Source organism: Dromaius novaehollandiae, chromosome 4 (genome assembly GCF_036370855.1).
Source record: "Dromaius novaehollandiae isolate bDroNov1 chromosome 4, bDroNov1.hap1, whole genome shotgun sequence".
NCBI classification, from domain to species: Eukaryota; Metazoa; Chordata; class Aves; order Casuariiformes; family Dromaiidae; genus Dromaius; species Dromaius novaehollandiae.
The window spans coordinates 19,917,922-19,944,164 of record NC_088101.1 but is presented as its reverse complement, the minus strand read 5'-3'; the positions used below and the strand labels follow the sequence as shown (position 1 = coordinate 19,944,164).

General features: G+C 49.4%; 3 long non-coding RNA genes across 8 annotated transcripts in view; 1 reads left to right on the top strand and 2 right to left on the bottom strand.

Moving 5' to 3' along the window:
• Positions 1 to 23,777, top strand: part of LOC112988766 (uncharacterized) — a 50,879-nt gene extending 27,102 nt beyond the window's left edge. For 5 of the 6 annotated variants that reach the window (XR_010388908.1, XR_010388906.1, XR_010388905.1 and 2 more), the window contains one exon: positions 23,135 to 23,777. This is a non-coding gene — a long non-coding RNA (uncharacterized LOC112988766). Of the gene's footprint in view, positions 1 to 5,277; positions 5,432 to 23,134 lie in introns of all 6 variants that reach the window. The other variant, XR_010388907.1, reaches the window with a different exon arrangement.
• Positions 17,763 to 20,492, bottom strand: LOC135328164 (uncharacterized). Its single transcript, XR_010388911.1, has 2 exons — positions 19,867 to 20,492; positions 17,763 to 19,325 (listed from the first exon to the last, which is right to left on the bottom strand). It is a non-coding gene; the product is annotated as an uncharacterized LOC135328164 (long non-coding RNA).
• Positions 21,844 to 24,065, bottom strand: LOC135328163 (uncharacterized). Its single transcript, XR_010388910.1, has 2 exons — positions 23,843 to 24,065; positions 21,844 to 23,348 (listed from the first exon to the last, which is right to left on the bottom strand). It is a non-coding gene; the product is annotated as an uncharacterized LOC135328163 (long non-coding RNA).
• Positions 24,066 to 26,243: the final 2,178 nt, after the last annotated feature.

Sequence of the window (26,243 nt, the reverse complement as noted above, 5' to 3'; positions counted from 1 at the left end):
ACACCCATATGCTGCACCAACGCTTTTTTTTATTACAATGAAAAGCAGATTGCTGTGCTATTGCTTGACTTAAGGGCCAAGGCTTTAAGAAAAGCAAATATGACAAAATACTTGATAAAATCGTGGAAGCTGGCATGCTACTGTGGCAGTTTAAAGCAGCCATTTGTAGTGAAACAAGGTGACTAGGCTGTTGGAGGAGGGAACAGGTAGATTTATTCTGGGGAAAAAAGGGCCGTTAGCAGTGTTCACGCAGGAAAATGAGCTCTTCATGGGAGGTGCTAATTGTTATTAATTAAACAACTTACAGATTATATGATTAGTATTGACCCGCAATATTAAAACAGTAAATTACTTATAGAGTGGGCAAGATGGGGAATAAACTAAGTTAATAAATCAGAATTAATGCATGCCTGGAACTATTATAGTCATTAGTGGCACAAGAGTCGCTTTGAATATGTAAAGGGAAGTCCGTAAAGCTAATAATGTTCGTGTACGAGGGGGTTTGTTGGGATAAAAGGAGATCCTGACGTCACCCGAATCCTCGCTAGGGGTTGAATGGGGACCCTGGAATGGGGGCACACCTGCAAACACGAGCGGGTCTCTTCTCTGTTATTTTCTTGAGGCTGCTCCAAGAAATTGCTTCCAAACTGTGTGCAATATGCACATTGCCACCGAAACCAAAGAAGACTCATGGCTCTAAATAGCTCTCAGGATCAGGCCTCCGATGTGATGATGTTCTCCTGGAGAGCTATGAAAAATAGACAGTCCTGAATTTAATAAATCCAGACCTTGCTCCGAGCTCATAACGGCCTGGTAACGTGGCCCAGTACGCAGGGAATCGCTAAGGGTTTGGACGAAAACGTGCTTTTCCAGCATCGGCTGCAGCCGCCCCAGGGGCGCTGCTGTGGCCCCCAGCCGCCTGCACCGGCACGGCCACTTTGCTCCCCTTGCTTGGAGTCGGGGCCGAGGGCTTGGCCATCCCTGGAAACCCCGGCTTCTCCGTTCGGAGGCACGCACGGACCCTTAAACAGGGCGATTCTCCAGGGCGGAGAGAAACACGAGCACACTCTGAATTTCAGGCAGAGCAGAGCGGGCAATATGTTATGCATCTGATCCCCCTTTTTCGTGTCGCACCATATTGCTGGCTTACGTGCAAGCGCAGCGAAGCGGTAGCACACAATAAGCAGGAAACCGAAGATCTCCAGCCGTTTTCCATCCAGGAGCAAAGTTGTTTTCTGTTAGGGAGGCAGATTTAATCAACAGGAACCAGTGCTGGAGGGCAGCAACAGATAAGCAAAGAAATTAATCCCAGAGTCATTGTAATTAAAAACATCTGGGTGATGTCAGCCTGCCTGAAAGGTCATTTTCATGAAGAGGTGCTGAGCACTCCTAAAATCCTCCTGCTAATTGGCAACACCGAGCCTTTACGTTACGTGCCACGCTTTTTCTGTGTGCGTGTGTGTGTTTGCTGGTATTTATGGGCTTGAATGTTCCCACAGACACAGCTTTTCTCTTTTTTTTAACGCTGGAAAAGCAACGCCACTTAGGAGTTTATGAGGACAAAGCGGTGGCCAGACACTGCAGCAGATGGAAGAATTTAACAAATTCCTATATACGTTGGACAGACTTGCCGCAGATGTGTCCTAGCCCTCCGCTTTGAGCCAAGTCTTTGTTTGTACACAGCAAAATGCTCTCGTGCGGGCGGGTTTTTCAGCCAGCTCGGCAGGAGCCACGCAGCGCTCCCGCATCCTCCACCCTCCTCTGGGGCAGCAGAACCGGCTCCGGCGAGGGCAGCTCAGGCAGCAGATGGGTAAAGTTTTAACTTTTCTTCTTGGGACACACACGCAGACTTCAAAAATATAAATAGTACTGCCCCATCCCCACCTCGCTCCCCCGTGCAGAGTCCCCGCTTGCGTCCGAAGGGGGTGCTGGGCTCCCGGGGACCCTCCGCATGGGGATGCGCCGAGAGCTTCTTGCCGCAGGAACTGGCCGGAGCATGAAAATTCCCAGGGCTTTTTCCCTTTCGAAAGGTCAGCGAGGCTTTTTGATGAGGAACAGCTAATGCCCTTAATGGCCGAAAGGTTTTTTTTTTATTGCTGTAAGTTTAATTGCTGGCAAACTGCGATTTTTATTGTCTGTAGGTTTGGTGACTTACGTTGCCCCTGTCAATAGCTGAACTTAACAGCATATTGGCTTGTTTTACAGTCTGAGTGAGAGTCGTCCTCATTAATGTTAATTTGAAGCTGTCAAATAAAAAAGAGCTCAGATCTTTTTAAGATGCTCTGCTTGTTATTTTACGGGATTTGATGTGGGGGAACGGAGGCTTCAATGAAAACTGGCTGCCACTAGGAAGACTGGTGTGAAAGGAGGCATTAAGGGTCACCGTGAATTATTACAAGACATGTTTTACAGTAAAATGTCACCAACATCTCCACTAATGGACCAGTGCAGGAAATTTTAACTGCACTAAAATTAACTTGTTTGGTATTGTTTAAATATTTTATCAGACTGATCCAGTCCGCGTGCTGGGGCGCTTGTAACCTGGCTGTAGCTGTGGTATCGGTGCATGCTAAAAAATCCTGTGAAACTCTGGGAATGCTTCATGCTGGGATCTGAGTTTTCGCTGTGTGAAGATCTCTCCGGAGCAGGGTGGACTTGTGTTGTCTTTGTGGCACAAAAGAAAATTAGGGCTTTTCTAAGGGCGAGGCCACTATAAGGAGCGTCTGATCCAAAGCTCGCTGCACACGGACTTTGCGGTTCTGTGCAGCGGGCACCTCATCTAGGTAGCCTTCAAGAGCCGCCTCTGATCTCTGGTGCGTCCGTTCGGGCAGGTTGTCCGGAGGCCGATTTTCGGCGGCGCGGGGCCGAGACTCCCCCGGGCGCATACCGGCAGCCCTGCCGCGCTTAGGCGAGCCCTGCGGCCCAGCCCTCCAAAACTGCAGCCCGGGCAACGAGCAGCCTCTTTGGGGACGCTCAAAGCAAAGCGGAAGAGAAGGGCCGCGCTCTGACCTCCCTGGTGCGGTATGCTCCCCGTATTTTGCGTCTATCAGCCGAAAGGTGGTTGCGCTTTGTGAAGTGCACGTATGGTCCTCCTAATAGCAGGGGCTATTTTGAAGACAGTCTTTTTTTTTTTTCTTTTCCTGGCACAGTGTGTCTCGAAAATATTTTAGGTTCTTGCTAAATTCAGAATAGGCTTTTTAAGAGATCTATATCTGAGGGATATATACAGAGGGAAAACTTAACCAGACACTAAGAAAAGCCCCAACTCCGCAACCTTAGCTCGTCTCAGACTGTGTCATCGATACCATGAAAGCACCTGACTGCACTCGGGTGATGTCAGATACGTTTCCTTTAGCAGAGCTGCGATCAAAGCCACGTGGAGGCAAAAATCTGCCCACGCAAAGCCTTAAAAGCAGAGCCGTGACGGGTTGGAGGAAGCCGCGTAGCCGGCCCCGACGCCGGCTCGCCGCGGGGAGACTGCGCCCGCCGGCAGCCAGGCCGTCCCCAGGGCGGCATTTAGGGCGCAAACCCCGGCAAACAGGTCAAAAGCGGAGGAGGGCAGGGCGGCGGCGGGAGCTCTGGGCATGATGCCTGTCCCGTTTTGGGCTAGCTTTCCCCGCTAGCGTGCTCCCCGGGTTTGCTTCCTACTAACCCAGCCCATGTACCAAGGGGAGTCTGTTTTGAAGCCATTTGTTGCTCACACTGGCTGGTCCGGAGACTTCTGCAGACGGCGAGTTTAGACTTTGATACGTTGCCAATATTTCCAGGCTTTTTTGTCCCCCCCCGTTGCTCCGTCAAGCTGGGCCGCATTGGAAACAATGAGCAAAGCGCTTAAAAATCACCTGATTTTCACTGGAAATGAAGGATCGAGACCGCTTAGTCCCTTTCAAACTACATTGCACCCTGCAATAAAAGACAATAAATCACGGTGAGATGAGCGAGATTAGGATTTAGGCAAAGACTAATTACATCACAGGCGGGCGAGGATCGCCTGCCGTTGCCCATGAACATTCATTCCAGTCTTAAAAGTGAATTTACACTGGCCGTTCGGTGGTGTCTCGGGGGAAAGTTATGCACTTACGGATCTCAACTAATTCGTAGGCCTCGGGCCAACACTTGCTAAAAAGCAAATTCCCTTGCGGTGACTCTTCAGGCGAGCCATTTTTTTTCGACCAGGGTGCGAACAGCGAGTAGCTTATGAGCAACCCATGGAATAAAAAGCAACGGGGGGGGGATCGCATTGACTGCGAGAAGTATATTTGAAAACGATGCAAGTCTCCCAAATGTGAGGAGAAGCGCGCTAATGAGGCAGATTATTTACAGCGAATTATTCTCTCGGCCGCGGCGATGGTATCGTGTGTACGCAGGTAGCGGTCGTTTTGGAGGGATGTCTTCGCAGGCTTTCGCATGGGCGGTGGCAGCTCGGAGCGAGCCGGCTTGCAAACGTGCAGCCCAGCCTCCGGCGCTGCGGAGAGGCATCTCCGTTAGTCCAGAAGAGCAGAAAAATGTGGATTTTGGCGAGGCTAAACATCGCAGGCGTGCGGTTCATATCTTTTTTTTTCCATAACGTTTCCACGGTTAACAGAAGAACATTTTGCAAGGTGCCAGCTTTTAAAAGAAAGCCAAGCTCGCCCTGGCTGCCGCCAGCCCTACCCACTGCACGACTTTCAGCTTTGAGAGACCTTATCGAGCTGAGCACAACTGACAGGTCGTATTTCGAGGAAGCGAGCCAAAAATGTTTTCACTACTTAGCTGGGCAAACCCGAGCGCCTTAACCCCTGCGGCGCCCTCCTCACGCGCTCGGTGCGCTTCTTAGGATCGTCTTTGTGAAGAACAAAACACAGCGCGGCCGCTTGCGCGCCGAAACAGGAGCGAAATGCCACCTTCTCCGTGGCGTTACGAATAGGTGAAAGATCCCTCGGTGAAAGGTAACTGGGGCGGGGGCAGAATGGAAGAAGAGCCCCGAAGGTGATTTCCACCGGTGCTTGCAGGCTGCACTTGCACCGTGGGGTAATTAAGTCAAATCCGGTGGATACATCGGTTATCCAGAACTGAAAGCCGGGCGGTTCCTATTGCTTTCCACTATTATTGCCCTGATGAAAGTACCACGGGCCCCAATCCCCGGTAGAGACCTCTATTGTGGGAGGCACAAAGCTGAGTGATAAACACGGTCCCTGGGGAGACTCTCAGCTGGCGTAAATTATCGCAGCAATTAATGTGCTGTTTTGTAAGTATGACAATTGACACCAGCTGATTGTCTTCCTCCTGGCCCTGCAGAATTTCTGATTCCTGCAAACCATTCGATGAAGCCAGCTGAAGATTGCACGCTGCTGTGATTTATATGCTCCACCGTAAGCCTCATCTTCCTTATGTTCGTCTGAGCTGAGAGCATTGAGTATGATGTGCACGTTCTCCCTCTTCTTTGCAACAGGTATGTAGGATGCCATCACGATCCAGCCTGTCATAGCTGAAATGCTCCAGGAGCAGAGCTAAAGCCTCCCAGGCAGCTATAAATTAATATATATATATATATATATATATATGTTGTGAAGTTATATGGCATCTAAAGGGGGAGTTTCAGGACCTGGCTATGGATTTAAGCACCTAAGTTACCTAAATCCCTCTCTAGCTACCTAATTGAGGGTTTTTGGGGGGTAGCATCGCCCCTTCTGCATACATATATCTTTAAGCCTATGGTTAGCACTGCTAAAACTCACAAGGATTAGGACTGCTCATACCTACTATACATCTAACATGTATATGCACTAGGTTAAATCCCGACCTGATTTTTAGCCTGGAGGTGTTCCAGGTGCCACTGCTGTTGTAGGTGCACAGGGGAAACAGCATTTCTTTAGTTGGTCGAGCACTTTTGGATCCTGCAGGACACAGACATTACTATTGTAATAATGGTTATGGTAATTTCCAAGGTAGGTAATAAATCTCCCACTTAATCCATCTCTTCCTTAATTAGACAATAAGGATAACGTCACTATCTAGAAAAGAAGGAGACTCAAATGAGACCAGCCTTTAAAATCTAAAATTCAAATCATCCTTTCCTTTGTGAAGATGAGGGGAGATTGCTTAAAAATAATAAACTCTGGTGATTTATGTGGTATCCTCTTGCGTTATCAAAAACCACAGGTTCAAATTGCAAGAGCTTTAATGGACCCAGTGGAGAAAAGTCTTAAGTTTAATCCTAACAGGCATTTTAAACCATGATATGATACGGAGTACAGATTTGAAAGGGCAGAATTAAATGCTTTATTTTCATCAGTTAAAAAAAGGCTGTTCCAATAACATACAAAATTATATCTCTTTGAGGGAAGAGTGCAAGTCATTACTGCAACCAAACTAAATCATCGTGGTAAGACCCACGGGAGAACCTCAGCACAGCAAACTTGGATAAGGATTTTAGGTTTGGCTGAACTTTAGGGGTCGATGGTATGGGAAATTCGGATTTAAACAGCTAAGCTTGGATCCTGGCTAATGGGATTCTTTTATGTAGGAATGCTGCAAAATGATTCAGTAGTTGGAGGACTGAAATTAAATGGGAGTGGAAATTAAGTGATATCCAACTCTGAAAACCAAAACTTTTCTTAAAAATGATCAAGTGATGGTAATTCAATCTGTTAAGCAGAGCCCAACAGAGGCACATGAGCGCTGTGACTTGCAGGTCTTCAACTCTCCGTGCTAACGAGTAGTTAGTTAATGAGCCAAATGGGCAGCTCCCGTGGGAGCGGGTTGGCTGGTTGGACGGCTGCCTGCTCGGTGGATTCTCCTCCTAAGCTGCCAAACGGCTTCAGGTCTCTGGAGCTAAAAGAGGAGAATTCAGCTGTTGCCTCCCACTCCCTGGGTGAGCGGCCCAGGAAGACGTGGGCCCCGTGGGCCGCGTGGCGCAGGAGGAGCCGAACGCACCCCGTGGTGCAGGGGCCTGGGCAGGGGCGGTGGTCTGCGCAGTATGGGTCTTGCAGCCGTGGGTTGCCGGGATTTTCCAGCTAGGCTGATCAAGGCACGCTTCGTATTTTTGTCATATTTCCTGTATTTTAATTTGCTGGAAACGGTTCTTTCGTGAAGATCTTGCAGTTAATTTTCTCTGGTTCAAGGAGCCTTTTAGGGGCTGGCTGCAGAGGCCTTCTGCCCGTGAGCCCCTGGGCTGCCGGCCCTTGCAAACCACGGTGAAGTCTCTTCTATTGCTTCTGGAGTACTGCTGTTTTTATTGAGCACTTGGCATCAAACCCACATGAGCTGCTTTCTAAAATGGGCTTAGAACAGAGCATAAATTACCTTTTTTTGGGGGGGGGGGAAGGAACTGGTCAATCGGTTTGGAATTTCACGCAGACTTAGCTTGTAGGCTCTGTCAGTGCCACGCAGCGTTTCGCTCCCTGAACTTCAGACGGGATGTGTTTGAAGCGAGGCGGTGGCTGCAGTTCATCCTCTGCTGTCTTATGTCTCACCAGAGATAAATTTTTCTCTTAACTAAAAAAAGTGCTTTCTGCACCAAAACCAGCAGAGCGCTGGACTCTGAGTACATCTGGTGCAACAGGTAGCCTTTTTAAAAAAAGAAACACGTTAGGTTTGGGGTGTTTTTAGCTATGATTCGCAAGAGAGCGAGCAGCTTAGGCCTGTGCCCTTGGCCGTGAGGGACGGGGGCTCGGCACGCGTAAAGGCTGCTCGGGTGCAGAAGGCTTCCTCCATCTGGAGCTCCTCTGCTCTGCCAACTTTTATTCCACCGCCGAGGAGCCGGGAGGGCTGGATCATTAATTAATAATATCCTAAGGATATTGTGTAAGCCTCATGCTGCTCGCGTGGCAAAACGAAGCACTGATTTATTGAGCTGCTCCTTTCGCTTTTTCCTGCCTTCCTGGAGCGTTTTAAGCGTCGTTTGCTGCAGCGGCAAAAGCGGGAGGTAGTGAAGCTGCTGCCTGTGCTTGCGAGGGAGGGGGAAGAAACCCACCCTGCTCCCCCCTCAACACAGCGCACCTAAAAACTTGCAGCACGTTAAACAACGCTGGAGATGAGACCGAGCGCAGGGCACTTCCGAGGCAGCTCCGCTCGGCCGGGCTGCCTCTCCTTGGGAGCGCGTCTCGCCTCGCGGAGGTGCCGCTTAATGCCAGCCATGGAGTTGTAAGGGAGCTGCTTTTAATTTACACCGGCTCCACGCTGCTGCAGACGGGGCCCGGCAGGCCAGTAAGCCCACGGACCCACGCCGGGTGCGGTAGGCGTTGGTGCCCTTTTGCTCGGACCCGCTCGCATTCGTTTCATCCGCCAGCGTAATCGTCCGCATTAGCATCCAGATGAGGGTATTAAGAGAGAAAATTAACACGACGTACCAGAGGTGACATTCAGATACAAAGTCCCCGTCATCTTCTTGACTCAAATTCTGCCATTACCCCAAATTAGCCTCTTAGGCGCTGACGGCCCTTCGCGCGGCAGGGCGGCGTGCCAGGCGGGGACGCGGCGGGGGCACGGCAACGCCGCGGCCTCCACTTTGCGTTCAAATACTGCTCGGCAGAGTTAAGTGCAATGCATGTGCGTCTAACCTTCGGGTCTCCGCTCAGGTGCTCGACAACCGTAGCTGCGTTACTTTATTATAAGCTGGAATGCATTTTCTTTTCCTTGGATTAGTTTTTCTTTCCCGTTGGTGGCACTCCGGCGAGCTCTAGATGGGCTTTTGGCTGGTGGGGGCAGCTGGGGACATTTCCTGACAGCTTTTGGGCTTTCCCCGCTGTTGGCAGCATCTCCACGGCCCGGTCGGGGGCTGAGCCACCCGTCTGGGTTTTAAATGTAGCGTTCATTATTTGGGGAGGAAGGGGATGTTTTTGCCCGGTGCAGCGGGCGCCGTGGTGCTGTTCGCGGCCGCCCACGGTCCCGTCCTGCCGGGAGATCCTTGCAGGATCGCCCTTTCCGCTCCCCCTTGTCAGCCCCCGCCTTCCCTTCCCTTCCCTTCCTTAAGGGTTAATCTCAAGGAGTATTTTGAGAGGAAAAAACATTGCATTGCTATAAAAATCACTCTTCTTCTTTTTTCTTTTTTCTTTTTTTTTTTTTTTAAGCTGTAATCCTGCCCAGTACTTCTAAGCATCCTTAGACAAAGAGTTACAGAAGTCAGAGTGGAAAGAAAGATGAAACATAATTATGCCAAAAAGTAATTCAAAATGCAGATTTGCCAGAGCAGCTCAAACCCCTAATTGCAGTGCTCTCTTTTTATCAGCGCTTCAAAAGCCCGGCGCTACCTTCCTCCCGCAGGCCGGCCTCCTCCGCGGCGGTGCTGCCACACTCTGACCTTCCCCGTGAAATACGTTTGACCCGAAAAAGGGAACGGGAGGGGAGGCTCGAGAGCCTTGACCCCGTGAAGAGACGCCGTAAAACGCAGCGGGACGTGGCAGTCCCGCTGTCGATTCCCAGGGCAGCGCGCCCGCCTCGCGCGCGGGGACGGGAGTTGCGCTGTATCGATACAGGCGGCTAGTTCTCAAATAAGCCGCCTAGGACTTCGCGGTGACGCTCAGCTCTCTCGGAGGCTGTCACGCTTCACCGTCGCAGGCGAGCTGGCCCCTCTCGAGCGTGTCCCAGCGCCCTTTCATGCTGCTTGTGCCTTCGCCCTTCGCAATAACCCCCTGCAATTAGTTCCCCAGTTTTACTCTGATTTTTTGGGCTAGCCCACTGCCTGTGGGCTCGGGAGCAGAGGAGGCTTTGGTAGGAAAAACAGGGGAACGGGGAGGGGGAAAAAAAGAGCAATCAGGGAAAAGAGAGCAATAACCCTGAGGCTTGCTTCAGCGTGGGAGGAAATAAATCTTGGCTGGAGCCATCATCGCTGGTCTTAAGCTATTAGGCAGGATGGGAGCTGAGGGGGTTGCAAAGGGTCTGCCGCGGCTCGCTGAAGCGTTCGCGGGGCCGCCGAGCCTGCGGCGCTCTGCGGAAGGGCTTCGTGCAGCGCAGGAGCATAACCCACGCTAAATGTTTCCCTCGTGGCTTTTCCAGACTAATAATTAACAAATGGTGGGAAGAGAAGCGCTGATGAAATGTGCCGGCCTGCAGCAGACCGTAATGATTCAGAAATCGCAGCGCTCCGAACCTCAGGCAGCCGGTGCTCCGGAGAGCCCGAGTGCAAGCAGAAGCGCTGGATGACCCCCCTGCCCCGGCAGGCCCCTCCCAGGCACCTGGCCCTGGCACCCTGCTCGCTCCCCGCAGTTGCGGGACCCGTACGGCTTCGTGTGCGGTCCCTCCCGTGCTGTAGGGTGACGCATCCCTGCCCGAAAGCTTGGCGAGGGCTCCAAGCCGTGGCGTTGCTGTCTTCTCCCCAGCGAGGTTTTGCAGAGGCTGGAGGGTAGCTGAGATGCCGCGTGCGATGCGTCTCCGGTGGCTTTCTGGTGGCTTTCTGGTGGGTCTGGGTGTCGCTCGAGCGATGCCGGGATGGGTGGCGGTTCTCGTGTTTCTCAGCGAGCGGGGCGCTCACCTACGTTGTGGAAAAGCCCTTCCAGAATAACGCCTTTTTAGCACTGCCAGCTCAGGGTTGAAAACGAGAAGACAGAAAAAGGGGCAAAGACAAAGCTGGGGAGGAAAGCCGGGGCGTGCCACCATTTGCAGAGTGCTCGAGGAGCTCGGGGTTAAACCCTCGGTGAGTCCTGCCCTGTGCGCTGCCCTGCTTTTGGGGCTCTTCTGCGGCAGCGCCGAGCCAGCCCCTTCGCTGACTTGTGGCTTAGCTCAAATCCGCCTTCACCGGTGATTTAAGCCGAGGCTCAGGTGCTGCCTCCTCGCGTGCAGCCGCCGCCGCGTGCACGGCTTGCTGAGCAGGTACCGCGCCAGCCGAACGCGTGGTCGCAAGGGCAAGTGCCGCGGCAGCGGCGTTCCCGTAATCCCAGTATCGAAACTTGGCTCGCAAAGGCCTGGGTGCGTTTTCTTTTCTTTTCTTTTTTTTTTTTTTTTCCTTGAGTTGAGATACATACAAAGGGATCTTGAATTATTAACCAGCCTTACGCTGCAGATAGGCATTAGGTGTGCAAATTGTTGGTGTTACCACCTGTTAGTAACTTTCTGGAGTTGGGTTTTGCCAGTCTCGCTGACCTGGTCAGTGCTTTATTGAGCAAACGCTCTCATGTTTTCTCTAGAAATATTTACACAGTAATACTTGCAGAGTGACCTAATGACACGGTTTAATTTGGTATGTTGTTATTACGGCTGTTAATTTGCTTCTGAAGCCGCACGGCTTTGCCTGGGGCCCTCGCATGGCAGGGACCATCGGGGATGCCGGGAAGGCGGGAGCTGGCTTAAGGAGGTCTAACACTGCAAACTAAGTTTCGAAATGAGCTCCCAAATGTTGTGTTTTTCCTGCCGCAGGCCGGTGTTGAACACTGCACACGTTCAAACACAGGCATCATTCTTGTTCTGAGAAGTTACAGCTTCTACTAGTTTTCATCCAAAGATCTCAGAAAGCAAAATATTAATGAAAAAGTCATTTGCAAAGCCAAGATGTAGGGCATCCTCAGTTAAGGTAAATCAGCGCAGGTTCTCCAAAGGCGGTGGGCATTTGCCTCCGCGCTAGCTATGACGTGACTCTCCCATTTTGGAGCTGAAGGTCTGGTGCTCGCGTGCAGCCAAGGGAGCTGCGGCTGCTGGTTACGACTTGGCAGTGTAAGAGCAGAGTGAGAATTATTTATTTCCATGTTGCAGCATCGTAATGGAAAACTTACCGCCTCAGACGGGAGCCGTGCGCACCTGGCTGCCCCCGTGCTCACGGATGGGAAGGGGAAGGAGGTTTTGCTTGCCCGTGGGAAAACACCCGTGGAGAAAACAAAAGCAAGCTCGCCTCGTTCAAAGGGTGCCTGAAACTTTGAGGCGTTTTGGGGGTGGGCCAGTACTGAAGTAATTATTAGCCGAACACACATATACAGTGAAATCTGTATGTTTTCCAAAGGGTTTCTTTTAAAGCCAAACTGAGTAGTAAGTAGGACTGCTTCCCCGCAGGCTGGCAGAAGGACGCAGTTGGTATCACACATTTTAGCAGCTGGCATGTTAATGAGACCATTTTTATTGAAATGAGCTAAATACTATTAACATTTGTGGACTCCCAACTGATTTCTGAAGCATTTATTGAACTTCAAAAAGTGCTTCAAGAATCAATTAAAAATAATTTTTCAGATTTGATAGAAAGAAGACCAAAGGGTATTCTGCAGTCACGTATACATTTATCGGAACAAATCTTACCTTTGTGTAGCTGACTTTAAACAGTTTCCTCTTTTTTTTCCTTTCCGTGCTCTAAATAATGCTTAAAACTGTATCTTTTGAGAAAGTGATAACGTAGTTTGTAGCTGATAGGTTTTTGTTGGTTCTGGTTTCCGCCTGCTTAGGAGGAAGGCTGGCGCGCGGCTGAAAGGGAATATACGGCTTCCCCGATGCAACGATTGCACTTGGCCACCTTGGCCAGTGAGCTGGACAACAAAATACAGTTAAATTATTAATTCAGATATTATGAAGATATATCATTTAAAAGGAAGACCATTGCTTTTGAAAGCAGTGAAGAGCTCCCTGGCTTAGTGTCGCAGAAGGGGAGGCTGGCGAAGACCTCCCCGCTTGTCCCCTCGCCAGCAGCCGGGGCAGGCGGGCGCTGAGGCCGGCCCAATATTTAAAGCGTTGTGACAAGCTCTAGTATCCTCAAGACAGAGTCAATTATTCGGCGCTGAGGTGAGGGGCTTGTTGGTAAAGACAAATGTTTAAAGGAAAAATCAAGCCACGTTCTTGCAAGCGACATTAATCTAGGCGATATGTCAGGCTGCAGATGCTGGCGGAGTCATTATCCCAGGTTGAAATAACAACCCGTGCAATTTTATTCGCTTTATTTTGTGGTTTTTGTCACAACAGGGATTCGTTGCCTGCGAATGTGCCCAGCGCTTGTCACGGGCGGTCACAGCTTCCCCCGCGCCTTGGCGGCGCGCGAAGGCCGCGGCAGGAAGGGTCCTCGCGCCTGGTTTTATCACGTACCTAACCTGATAACGGTCGGCTGCTGCACTGATGTGTTTCCCATCGGCTTCCTTTGAAAGAAAAAAAACCCATAAAAAAACGAAAAGCAAGCAAAAAATCCCACAAAGAAAACACCGCGTGTGCAAAAATAAACCACTAGGCCACTAAAAGACTGCTTGTTTCACTGTATAAATATACCTAGAAGCAGCTGATTCTTCTCCTTCAGCTTGAGACCTTTCCCAAAGGGTAGAAATAGGGCGGCGGGCAGGGCAGGGCAGGGCAGGGCAGGGCAGGGCAGGGCAGGGCAGGGCAGGGGAGGAGGGCAGAAGCAGCGCTGTCACGCCGGTGCCCCTAAGCAGCAGCTTGCGCCTGGCCGAGCCGCCACCGACCAGCGGTGAGGCGGCGGGAGCCCCATGCACGAGCCGAGGCGGCCGGTGCTCGCATGCCGGGGAGGGACGAGCGCGGCTGGTGTTTCTGCGCTCTCCCGAGCTCGGCTGGGCCACACGAAGACACGTGGCTAAGGCAGCGGTCGCCCAGGGCCCGAGCACCCACCTCGGTCGCCCAGCGCCGCGCGAAGCTGGTGTACCTGCTGTCTCCGAGGCTGCCCCGTCGCTTCGAACTTCCCTCGGGAATGATTTTATCTGTTTACCGCTATGAAGCGCCCTGGCTGTTTTTCGGCGTTTGCCAGGCGGTTAAGCGTGTGCCGCCGCGCTTCGTGCTGGGCGCAAGCAGCGCACGTGAGCGCCCGCCGCGGGCTCCGGTGCCTCCCTCCCTCCCTGCCTCCCTCCCGCCTTCGGGGATGCCTCCCGCGTCTCTCCTGCGTTCCCTTGCAGCATCCATCCCGGTTCTGGCTGGCATAATTTGATCTCTTTCCCTTAATACCAGTGTGATTCCGCTGACTTAGTGTGGCTGGGGATGTGGATGGTTCTTTTTAAAATATAGAGTCAAAATACTTCACAATTGCTTTGCCAGTTCTCCCCGAATAATCGGAAAGCCTCTCCAGCTCCTATCATTTTGCTGAGGTTCGTATTTTGCACTAGATTTGTAGGGCAGTGGCAACAAATAGGAAAGTCTACTAAAGCAGGGCCACAAGTATTGCCAGCCACTAAAATACACCAGAAATCGATTCGAGGCATGCTTGAAGCTGTACCAGAATTTCGAAGCACAAGTAATTAACAGGTTTAAATAAAAAGAGCAGCTGAGGAGTTCAGCGGTAACGGCACCATGCAAAAGCTCCGTAAATTAATCTCTGGGTAGGAGTGAGCTCGAAAGCAGCTGGCAGAGACGTGGTGCTGCAGCGAGGCTGGCGCTCCTTAAAGCCACGCGCTGCTGAGGGGCTGAAGGCAGGGTGGCCGGACGGGCCGGGCAGGAGCTCGCTCCCACCTCGCTATGCGGTAACTGGGCACAAATCCAATTTATTACCGTCTGCTGTTTTAATATTGCTTGCATGACTTAGTCAAATGTTAGGTTTCTTTGGGTGCTGAGCTGTTTTATGGCAGCTGCTGTCCTGAAAGCTTTGCATGCCAGGGCCCTAATCCTGCAGTACTCATTTTGGTGCTTACCTTTACTAAAATGAATAGCTCCATTTGGTTTGGATGGGATTGTTCCCAGTAGTGAACTGTGCATCCTATACTTTATTCTCTGTCTTTGCTAAGTTTTCTACAAGCCTCTGTTTTCACGTGGTACTGTTCAGTGGAAGCTGCCTCCTCCCGCTCCTGCCTTTTTCAGTGCCTTTGCTGCTCCAGGGAGATCTGCGCTCATCTGCTAAAGTTGCCTGAGTTTGGCCAGGAGGAAAGCTGGCAATGCCTCTGCTGGAAGCTTTTCCATTTAGCTGCAGTTTCATTATATTTTATTTTATAAATGGGAGTACGTACCAGTGGCAGAGATCTGCCCACAGGGCTCCAGCACGCCAAAACAACTGGAGCCAAAGGAGCTTATCGCGGTGCCGGTTTAGCAGCACGCTGACCGAGCCAAGGGGCGCTCGCAAAGCTGCGCTGGCCCGGGAGGGGGTTGCTGGTTAGCGTACGACACACCGGAGGGAGCAGATCCCGGCCGGACCCCCGGGGGAGAAGGAGGGACCGGACCCACAGCCAAACTCTGTCTTCTCTCAACATGCCCGAGTTCGTTGAGGGGATTTCTTCAGATAGGATATAGCTGTATCTAGTCACGAACGGGGGCAAATTTTATGTTGGAATACTGATAGCACGGGCAGGGTTGCAAAACTAGCGCAGTCTGTGAAATAGCTCTCTCAACCCCCCTTAGCGCGGATCTCAAAGCCTTTTGCACGGAACGTGCGTATCAGTGTGCGCACTGGGAATGTGGGGCACAGGGGTCGGATTTTGTTTAACTTTACTTTGCATCTCAACACCTTGAAATCACGTGATGGTGTGCTGTAGCATTCTCCAGAAAAATGCTGCTTTAAACAGAAATCTATTTGCCTGCAGAACTATATTTTTCCCAATTAAAAAAGCTAGAAATGGATAAACATGAACTAAAGGGACTAAATTTATCGTTCCTGTAACTTTGATAAAGCTGATGATATGGTATGTGTGAATGAAACTGGTGTGAATGGCAAAACTGAATTTGGCATGTATTTGCAGATGATATGCTTTGCTACCAGAAGTGTATTGCTGGTTGTGCAAATTTTCAGTACTATATAGCACATAAAAACATAAATAAGGCAAAGGAAGCATTGTTCTGTTAAATGACTACGTATCAAGTATATATCATGAACACACAGTCTTGTGACGCGTTGGGAAATTCTGCTGTCACTTAAATTTTAAGAGCTTGTTTCGGAACGAGCGGTCTCTAGGAAAATGCACAGTCTGAACCTTGTCTCTGGGTGGTTTAAATAGATGCTTTAAATAGTTTTGGCATATTTGTGTTTTGTGAGTTACTCTTTTGGATTCTCAGTATAGTTATTGTTCTGTTGCCACTTTTTCAGGAATTGTATTGCTATTTTCTTACTTCCCTGAGAATGGCAAAACCTTAAAGAAAGCTGGCATCGAGGATTGTGTTTTATAAGAAGGGAAAGAGGAAAGATAAAATGGCTACATATGGCAATATGGACAGTTTCCAACTTAATGGGAAAAAAGTCAGATTTTTGCAGCATATACGCAGAACTGAACTGTATTTTTATGCAAATGCTATAGAAAATGCAGCTCAGCAAAGGCTGTTTTCCTAATGTTGGCTGGAAAGCATTTTGAGTGCCTTAAGACTTGCATTTTCCACAAAAAAAATGGTGAGAAAGAATATAAAGAGGTAATAGAGCCCCTGAAAACATTATGCCTACCACAGTGTTTTTTAAAACCCAAGTTTCATCTCGAGAACCAGCTAAGAGGAGGAAATATTACCGAGTCTTTGACAAGGCTAAATAGTGATTGTTCCTTGCTATTTTGATATTTCTTTGAAAAATGCAGGTGAAGATCAATTTGTTTGCAGAGCGAAACACCAGAAAAATGGTGTATGTCTGCAGAGCGCAACACAGCCCTGAAGGCAGCCACCTGAGATATGGCAGGTGCAGGACGGCTTCGATAGCATGCAGCTTTATATATGTCCCAGGTGAAAAGCAAAGTACAGCACTGCGGCTGGTGTGCAGCGCTAACACGTCTCTATTACTGAGACTTACCCAGCCTCGTCCAGGTATCTCCGTATGGAATAACCTTGTGCCACTGGACACATCATCACTGGAAACACTCATTGCATGGGTGAATAAGAGGGTACCACTGTCAGAGGGAGCTGGAGCCTGGTAATCTAGAAAAACCTTTGGGATAGGGTAATCTAGATACACCTCTGAGGTATGGCGGAACGTGGCCCAAAATTATGATGATCGTTGGAGGAAGAGCGGAAGGAATTGGGCCTCTTTACTAACGCAGATTAAAGGGACCGACTTCCCCTGTGTTCTGTTAATGTGAGAGCAAATTTTGAGGCATTAAAACTGGAAGTACGTGCAGGGTGTCTGGGGGAGTCTATCAAAGAAAATTTTCTAGAATAAGTTTGAAGGAAATATACCTTTACCGTGCTCCAGAAAGGATAGACAAGGAGTTTCAGGCTGGCTGCCTGTCACAGTAATTTATAAATATATCTGTTTACCATTAGAGCTAATTGTGACTGAAGGACACGGTCTCCTGCTGACAGGCAGAAAGTGGCAATACGTAAGCATAAACTGGACCGAAGAGCAGCGTGCTAGAAACCTGTCAGAGAAGGGGAACTGATGGGTAAAATGCAGAGATGTATTTGCTGCAGTCGTTTGTTTTATGCGCAGCCCAGCAGGCAGGCTAGAGGTGGTGGGTACTGCCATTTCTCAGTTTGCGAAAGTGAGCTTGGTGCCACTGGTGCAGGGCAAGGCGGCTGCGGAGAAGCAGTGGATGGACAGCAGAAGCAGGTGTAGCTTCACCTCTGGAAGTCAGGGAGGGGGCTGTCGTGGTGGTCTGCTCCAAAGACCGATGACGGTGGAAGAATTTGTGGGAACTATAAAGTCACCATAAATCCCTGGCTGCAAATGGATCAATATCCAATTCCTAAACTGTAAGATTTATTTGCAAAACCTTTGAAAAGGGGGGATTTTATCTCTCCAGGCTGGTCTCAGATCTTCCCAAAGGATCTGACAGTGAACACACACAGGGGCTATCTTACAAATAAGAAATTAGCCCTTGGCGTGGCCAATCCATGTGCCACGGAAGGAGGAGGTAAGAGTTGTTATCTGTTTTTTGGATAACATATTAATGAATAAGAGGAGTTCAGAGGAAGATGTATAAAAGCTGGAGGAGACCCTAAAGAGATTGCTTTACTGTTAACAGAGATAGGCACACTTCATTTCATCAGGTTTATTTGGAGCACTATATAGGTGCAGAAGCAATCTATTTATTAAAAGGGAAAACAAAAATGACTAAAAATGTACCAGTACCACAGAATACTGCAGACTGCTTCTGGTCATGATAAACTCTTAGGGCTTCAAAGTTCAGTCCATATGTATCAGCTTTAATCGGCTTGATATCTGCTCATTTAAAAAAAAAAAAAAAGTTTACTCCAGAAGAGAGAAATGAGATTTTTTGTCAAAGAAATCAAACAGCTGGAGCCCTTTGATAGGTGTTAATCCTTAGCAGTAACTTTAGTACCTTTTCTAGCAGTGCGTGTTCCTGTAATTTCAAGCATCTATTAAGGGAAGAGTGAAAAACCCCATAGCATTACCTCACAGAACATTTTCAAAACCGGGCAAAATTACTCTTCAGTAACACTGCTCTTCCTCCTTTCTTTCACCACAAAAACACTTTGTCCATCATTTGTGGATAAATGCTAAAACTACCTGTCGGAATGAAAATACTGTTCTCATCGCTGATGCCAAACTACTGGTAGAAACATCAAGGCTGAGAATATGTATTTCTCTGCTGGCGGCAGCCAGGTAGCAGACACAGAGTGTTGTTAAATAAGCATTTTACCAGTACACTTTTTATAATAGACCCTCAAAAAATGCTTTCCGGTATTCACAGAAAAAATAGCAGTTCAGTGCTATAGTTTCTTTCTTACAGTCTCCTTCTCGCTACTGCTGAAGAAATTGTTCTGGAAACAAGAAATAATCCCATTTTGATTATAGTTATACACTATACACTTTAGGGATGGCCACGTTACATCACCAGAGGCCAGCTTAAGCCAGGGCGATTTTAGAAAATTGACGTTTTCCTTGGTTGTTTGCCATGGGGAATACCGGGGATAATAAAAAAAGCTTACAAAGACACATACTGGTGTAATTACTGGAGTAGCACCAAGAGGCTATTAAATTGAAAAGGAGGCAAAAAGTCATTTTGTGTGCCTGCCGCTTTCTCCAAGCGCAGGAGTGAGCAGCAGCCTGGGTCCCGCGCAGGGCCTTGGGGAAGGCTTCGGAGAAGGGGATGCCGCACCTGAGGACGCGCGCACGGTGCTCTGACAACCGCCACACGGTAATTTTGCGGGGGGGGAAAAACCTACAGTTGCTTTCACCGGTGGCTGCTCTGTATTCCTGGTGCCAGGAACGATGCACGTGACAGGCCCTGCGCTGCGAAACGACCCAGGTGCTTCACGGCGGGTTGAACGCTCACGTGTTTGAGTACTGGGCTCCCAGGGCTGGCGGGAAGAGCTGCCTTCGGGCACGTCTGCGATTCGCATCAACAGAGCCGAAGACATCTTTAGGGCAAAATCTACGGGAAACGGGCCAAACCAAACCCCACGCAGCATACAGTCCTGGGCCGTCTACGCTGCCAGCAGGAACGGCCAAGCGCTCGAGGAGGGAAACAGCGGAAGGGACCTGCTTTCCTTCACCACGGGTTTCCTTTGCTCGTGCAGATCTTCTGCACAGAAGCACTGTTCCTGGGTATCGCTGACCTAATGCGTTTCCCATTCTGAAATCAAGCAAAAGAAAAACGTTACAGAAAAACAGCAGGTAATGGAAAATCCACAGAACAGGTTTCCCTCTCTGCTGCCCGCTTTGCCCCCATGCTGCCCTAAGCTTTCTGCGCGGGGCAGGCGGTACTGGTGTGTAATTAGACAGAACAGGTAAACTGGGGACAAGACATGGTAAAACAGATTTTGGTGCCGGTGACTTATTAAACAGAGGTTAAAGGGGGCGTGATGGAGAGACACACTGATTGATTGGCTAGATAAAAGCTTGGAACAGATGTAATACGTGGCCCCAGAAGTTAATAAAAATAGCTTCATCTTTGCAGATTTTGTTTTGTCAGAAAATGATAACCAAGAAAAGGAGAGGAAAAATGTGCCAGGTCCCAGTAATAATGAAAAACAAGAAAAAAATCAGATATTGCGTTCTCTCCCAGATGAAGAACATTGATGACTGTGAATTCAGAGAGCTCCCACAAGGTTAAACTTGTGATTTATTTTTATATTGGGGATGTCATTTAGATAATATGTAAGGAAGAAGCGTACCATATTGACAAGCTGTGCTGTTGCTTTAAAGCTTAAGATGTTGCTGATTTGCAGCTTGATGGGCAGAGAGAGTCGAAGGTTTTGTTTTTCATTTCGATCCTGATTGCAGCAAGGTGAGCTGATGGTCTCTCTCTGGTTGCGTCTTCAAAAGAGTATTGCTATTTTTGAACTTCTTCGTGCATATCAGAGACATCACTGTTTGGAAACAGCCTACAGTAATGAGTTGCAAAGATAACTGGAGCAATCTAATAAAACTGGGTAGAAATTAATTGAAAAAGTGAATTCTAATGAAGAATAATCTCCTTACTTTAGATTTTTGCAACTGGAAGAACAAATTATTTAGAACCGATAACGTTCTTTGTTAGAAGCCAAGCAGAACAGAAAAAGCAGAAAAGTTTTGACCCCGATAAACCCTCTTGGATCCTGGTGACATGTTTTTCATGTTGTTGCTGCACTTCTTGTAGATTCCTTCTGGCATCCCGGTCCCTTTCGGGTACTGCGTTTATTCAGAAATGTTTGCCTGTCATACGATGCTCAGTTGGTAATGTTTCTCATGCACCGTACGTTAAGGAATGGCTTGGTTGTGAAAGGTAAGGGGCGGGGAGCGGGGATTCCCCCCCCCCCCCCCCCCCAAGTTTTAGGCTGTAGTACCATTTTCAGCACCAGGTAGCCTCCTGGTTGCGTTTCTGGTGAGAATTGTAACTCGGGAGTTGAGCCATTGCCTTAGCACAGCCGCTACGGGACTCCTTGGGAGGCGAATCAGTATAGTGAGTAGCTGATTCTCGTTCCTCAGCTTCCTGTTTCCCTAAACAAAACCTCTTTAAAAATCTGCTTCAAGAATATGAGATTCTGAGCCATGACATCTTTCTCTAGTGGCATCTGTGATCTGTGTCTTCACTAAAGAGCTGAGCCTTATACCAGTATGGCCAGTAAGCACCCAAGGGGAAACGGTGAAAACGGGTAGTTTTTGAGGCACTGAGGTACCTAACTCACTTGAATAAGAAACACCTCCATGTCTTTAAAAGGTAGGCCTGTAACGGACCGCAAGCACCGGCGCTTTCTGAACAACGCAAGTGGTCCCTTAGGCGTAGTTCGGTGTTTTTCTGAATCAAGGTCCAGTTACTTTGGCTTCTTTGACTTTAGCCTCTCGCCATAACCACCTGGCCCGAACCCAAAAGTCGCAGATTTGGTTCTCCCCTGGTTCTAATGGATGCTTCTCAGCTGATGGCCCAAAGGAGAACATGGCCTGACGCTGATTATTCCAAGGTCTGTTCTGAAATATCCCCACAAAACGGGCAGCGTTCTTCACAGTATGGGTCAGAGAAAAAAGCAGAGAGAGAGGAAACTTGCCTCGAGTCTGATAGTCAAACAGCAGAAGAGCTGCCCCCCTGGGCAGGGTGCCCTGGCCCCTCACGTGATTTGTTGACCCTCGGGCAAAGCCAGGAAGTCTGTGTTAGGTCTGTTGTGTCCAAATTTGGTGCTTGGGCAGAGGGCTGGGGTAGCCCTTCTCCAAAACGAGAAGGGCTGCCTTGGACAGCCCTTTGCTTCTGCTTCTCCTTTAAGTGATAAGGCTTTGGAGATATTTATACTCCAGCTGCCTGCTTTTGCAGTGTGCCACATTTTCTCCTACATGATTCAAAAAGGAAAAAATTGCAGTATTGTAATGCTTAGTTCCCTCCCCCCAGAGGGATGAAAACTTGCTCCTTTGGAGGCCATTAGTATTGCAAAGGATTACTATTTAAACGCTGATCTTCTATGGGCTGTCCCTGGAAGTTTCAAAGCTGTCTGCACCTTTACCGCTGCCAAATCACAAGCTGAAGGGGAGCAGAGCTCTCCTTGAAGCTCTAGCTCTGGGATTCATGTGATTAAGCTGGATTCGCACTTTCCATTAAAAGAGTAAGTTTCTAGCTACTGTGATTGCAAAGAAAAGCTTGAAAATGTAGGCCCTAAATATGCAAAAGCAACAGAAGTCAAATATAAAGAATATCACATTTTTTTATTTAGTCTTACGGTTTGAACCACTCTCTTTCTTTCTCCAGAAGGCTGGTTCATTCTTCTGATTCATTCTTCTGAATAGACTGTGTTGGCAATACTGTATTTTTGTTCCCCAAGGGATAACTTCAGGGGTCTTTTTTTTTTTCCAAAACCACTTTGCCCAGTTTAGACATCTCTTAGAAAAATTTAAATGAGAAGAATTTGTAAGAAAAATTAATGATCTGCTACATAAATTTTTCACAACTTCATACACGGATGGAGTGGGTTGTAGAATTACAGAATTGTAGTGACTAATAATAGTAATAAAGTGTCTGATTGTATTATGTGGTTAAAGATAGTCATAATACTTTAATTGTCTTTGCAGTTTTCCCAGTCCTTGCTGTGACATCAGCCTATCCCAGACCACTACATCCTGCTTGTGGCTGTTTCTTTGTTGATAAATAATGAGTCATTATATGGTTTGCTCTATGACTTGTAAAGCCGTATTGCCGAATTTTCCTCTCGACAGAATGAATCCCCTTTTCCAAGGATTTTTATGTGCTCTAGTGGCTCTGCCTGCAAATCTGAGTGAGGTTATCTGGTGACAAATATGAACTTTAGCAGAAAATGGAACAGATGACATAATGTTCCTTCCAGATGTTTTGCACCTGGAGTAAGCTCACCTACAGTAAATTGTGTATTTTTGTTAGTGATAAAATAACACTGCCACTTTGTACTGATGGCATGATCCGCAGCAAACCAAAGCCATGATTTCCATGGATCGTCCCTGTAGGGCACACTCCATCCAAAGACCGTAAGGGCCCTGCTGTGATACTACTATCAAAACTCTGCACTAAATATCAGGATGCTTATAGGTACGCAGGCACTGAGGGAAGTCACGTTTCACCCACAAACACAAACCAATTTAGTAATACCAAAGCCAAAACTTCTTGTTCTTCAGTATGTTGCTAACTACACAACACACTCAGGAAGCTCTCTTAAAAAAACAGACATGAAATCTAAAACGAATACCAAAATGTATCAGAAAGTGCCAGAAATAGTTGTAATGTTTTTCAAAAAGACCAAAAAAAAAAAAAAAAAAAAAAAGCTTCGGCACTGTTTACTTTGACACAGAGGACATTTGAGAACAACTGTGTGAAGCCTAGCCCACCAAACAGCCAATTTGCCTAGCTGTAAGGTAGCGGCTTGCTTTCATTTTAATTTAAAAGTATGTGGCATAGCAAACTTCGGAGTCGCAAGACTTGCTGCACTGATACCAATTTCTTCCCAACAGGTGACGTGGAATCCTTCATGCCCACTTGGGACTGCTGACTTGGGAAGACGATCCAAAGGCGTAGGAGCTCCTCGGTGAAGCAGGGCACATCATTCGTCTGTTCTCCCTTCCTGTACTCCAGGAAATTATTTTGCAATTCATCCCTGCAATGTGAAGGTCGGGTGCGAGATCAGATGGCACCGGGAGCAAGTGTTCACGCGCAGATGAGAGACAGCTGGAAGAAACAGAGCAAACCGTCTGGTCACGGGGGTGTTTTCTGGGGAGAGGGACGCCCGCCGAGTCCCGCTCGCCCGTCCGTCCCCACCTCTCTTTGCTCCCTCTGGATTTTGGGCCCAAACCCTGAGCTGTAGACCACAGCAGCTCGCAGGCGTGGGCCTGCCCCATTGCTCCCCAAACCACGGCCGCCTCCTCTGGGGTTTGGGGGGGCCCCCAGCCCTGTGCGGGTGCCCTTCTCTGGCAGCGTGGCCGGGGTGTGGGGTCGGAGAGGGGCCTCCCCCCAGGAAAGGGCGACGACCACCCGTCCTACAGCTCGCCCTCGCCACCCCTCCTCACCTACCGCTGGGAGGAGGCACCGCGATTTCCTTTCCTTAAACAGGTTTAAAAAAAAAAAAGAAAATGATAATAATAAAATTCCATGACTCTCCCCCCCGCCCCCCGGATAAATTTTATGCGTCTGGCAGTTAAAATAAGCAATTACCCCATAAATACCATCTTAATAGCCTCGTCAAGGCTACGGCCTCCGCTGCCCTGAGATTTTTATCTCGGAAAAGGGGGGGGGGGGAGGGAAACCCCTCCACCCCGCTGTGGCGCCGCTGCCGCCGCCCGTTGCTCGCTGCGTGGCTGGGGGTGGCGGGGGCGGCCCGCAGCCGCCCCCTCCCCCGGCGCGGCCGTTGGCGCGGCCGTTAGCGGCGGCGGCGGGGCGGGGCGGGGCGGCGGCAGGGGGCGCTGCGGCGCCGCCGTTGCGGCGGTGGCGCGGGGGCGGCGGGCGGGCGCGTTGATCCTAATTGGAGGCGACGCGCGGCTCCTCCATAATCCGCCGACATCGCCTTTCCCGCCCGGGGTGCCTGGGCGGGCGCTGCCGGCGGCGCGGCGGGGGAGCCGGCGGCGCGGCAGGTGCTGCCGGCGGGCGCGGGGGGGGCGCCCTGCTCCGCGCGCCGCCGCCGCCGCGGGGGGCGCGGCGGCCATGTTGGCCCCAGCGGGTGGCCGTTAACGGCCGGGCGACATGACGCGGCAGAAAGGTGCTGCCCTGCGCGCAGCTCCCCGCGGGGTTAATAATTAAGCTAAAGAGTTCTCTCTTTTTTTTTTCCCCCCTAATTGGCACACGCAGCCCAGATGTTATGTGTGCAAACATTGGCGTCGTTCACATAAATATTAAAGATCGTGGCAGTGAGGCTCCAGCTCCAGTGACAAAACCCAGCCCTGCGGCCTCCGAGGAAAAAGCGGAGCTTGGCTGTGCTGCTCTGCTGCTTTTCTTCCCCGTGTGAGCCTGACCCTGCTGAGGGACCCCAGCGGGAGAGGCCTCGCCAAAGCCATGGCCACAGCGGGTCCTTGTCCCCCGCAGGCTCCAGCCTGCCGCCCCGCTCGGCGTGGGGCACCCCAGATGTGCCGAGCCCTGTCCGGAGGGGGCGGTTTCAAAGTGCTCAGGAGCCTGGGATGCAAGGGCAGGTAGGTACATGGATAAGCCCAGCTGCCAAAAATGCAGCAGTGCAGCCTGTTCTGCACCTCTTTTCTGTGGCCTGCCCATGAGCTACAGGAAACTTCGGTTTGGCCCCTCCAGGGTTTTAGTTGTGTTCCTGCATCCTGTGTTGGCTGAAACTCCGAGTGGTTTCTGTTAGGGCAGTGTTGCTGTCCCAACTGGTAGGGAAAGGAGCAATCCCTAAAAAAAAGACAAAGGCAAGGCTTTCCCCAGTACATGCCTCATGGGCCAGTTTTGCTCCTGAAGCCATTTTGAAGTTAATATTTTACTGGAGAGGCTTCTTTTGGCTGGGCAGCATTTGAGAAAAAACACCAAACACCTGGATGAGAACACCTTAGAAATGAACTCATGTTTGTTTAGGTGCCAGTACTGATATTAATTAAAGTGACTTTTCACATTGCATAGGAGGTCTTCCTTTAACGTGGGTGAGGAGGTGCAGACTTGTGTACTGGCCATATATTGGTAGGAGAAGCTGTCAATGGCCCACTCTTCCTTCCCATCATAGCAGTCCAGGGGCCTGTCGGTGGGATGGAGCTTTTTGCTCTGTGCATGCGCAGAGAGAAGGGTATATAGTAGTTTTGCTCCTGGGCTGTGTGGGACCTCTGGGCCTTGCACAGCTCATCTCCTGGGGCCAATGCAGTGTGTGTGTGGAGGAGGAGAGGAGCAGAGATAGCACTAGGGACAGATAGGTCCACTAACCCATTCTTCTGTTTGGGCTGGTATTAGCAGATGAACACTGTCAGTCTGTGTATTCACACAGATACTTACTCTTTCTTCTCTGTGTGAATGAACAAACTAGTCTTGCTAGGGAATGCGTGTTTGAACAGGTTTACCCCAAGTGGAAGTATGAATTGTTTAAGCTCAGTCTTAAGGGTCTGGATGCTAAGGTTGTTCCTGACCTCATTTTAAACAGATGTAAATCTTGAGTTAACTCCACTGAAGGAAGAGTTACGCAGCATGAAACCATTGTGCCTGTCTGAACAGACACAACTTACTGTCAGAGAAATAAAAAATAATAAAGTAGTGGTGAATTAGTAGGGCACCTTACTTTTAGCCAGTAAGCAGAGTATCTGAGAAGCATGTGGTCTCCTGCTTGCAAGTGCTTGTCTCTAGCTGAACATGGCTGAGAGGGCAGTGAGGTCCCCTGAAGCCTTTGCCTGGTTCCACCAAGAGCTTGAATAGCTGCGTGTCGCATGAAAGTATATACAGGTTTTAATGATGTCTTAGAGGCAGAGCACCAGCAATCTGATCCTTGCACGCAGAATTACAATATTAGATACACTGCCAGACATGTTATAGATATGGATCGGCTGTACAGGGAACGGCCATTACATGTCTCCTCATGTGTGCCATAAGCTATTAAATCAAGATTAATGGACATATTCTTCTGCAGCTTTGTTCTCTCACAGCAGA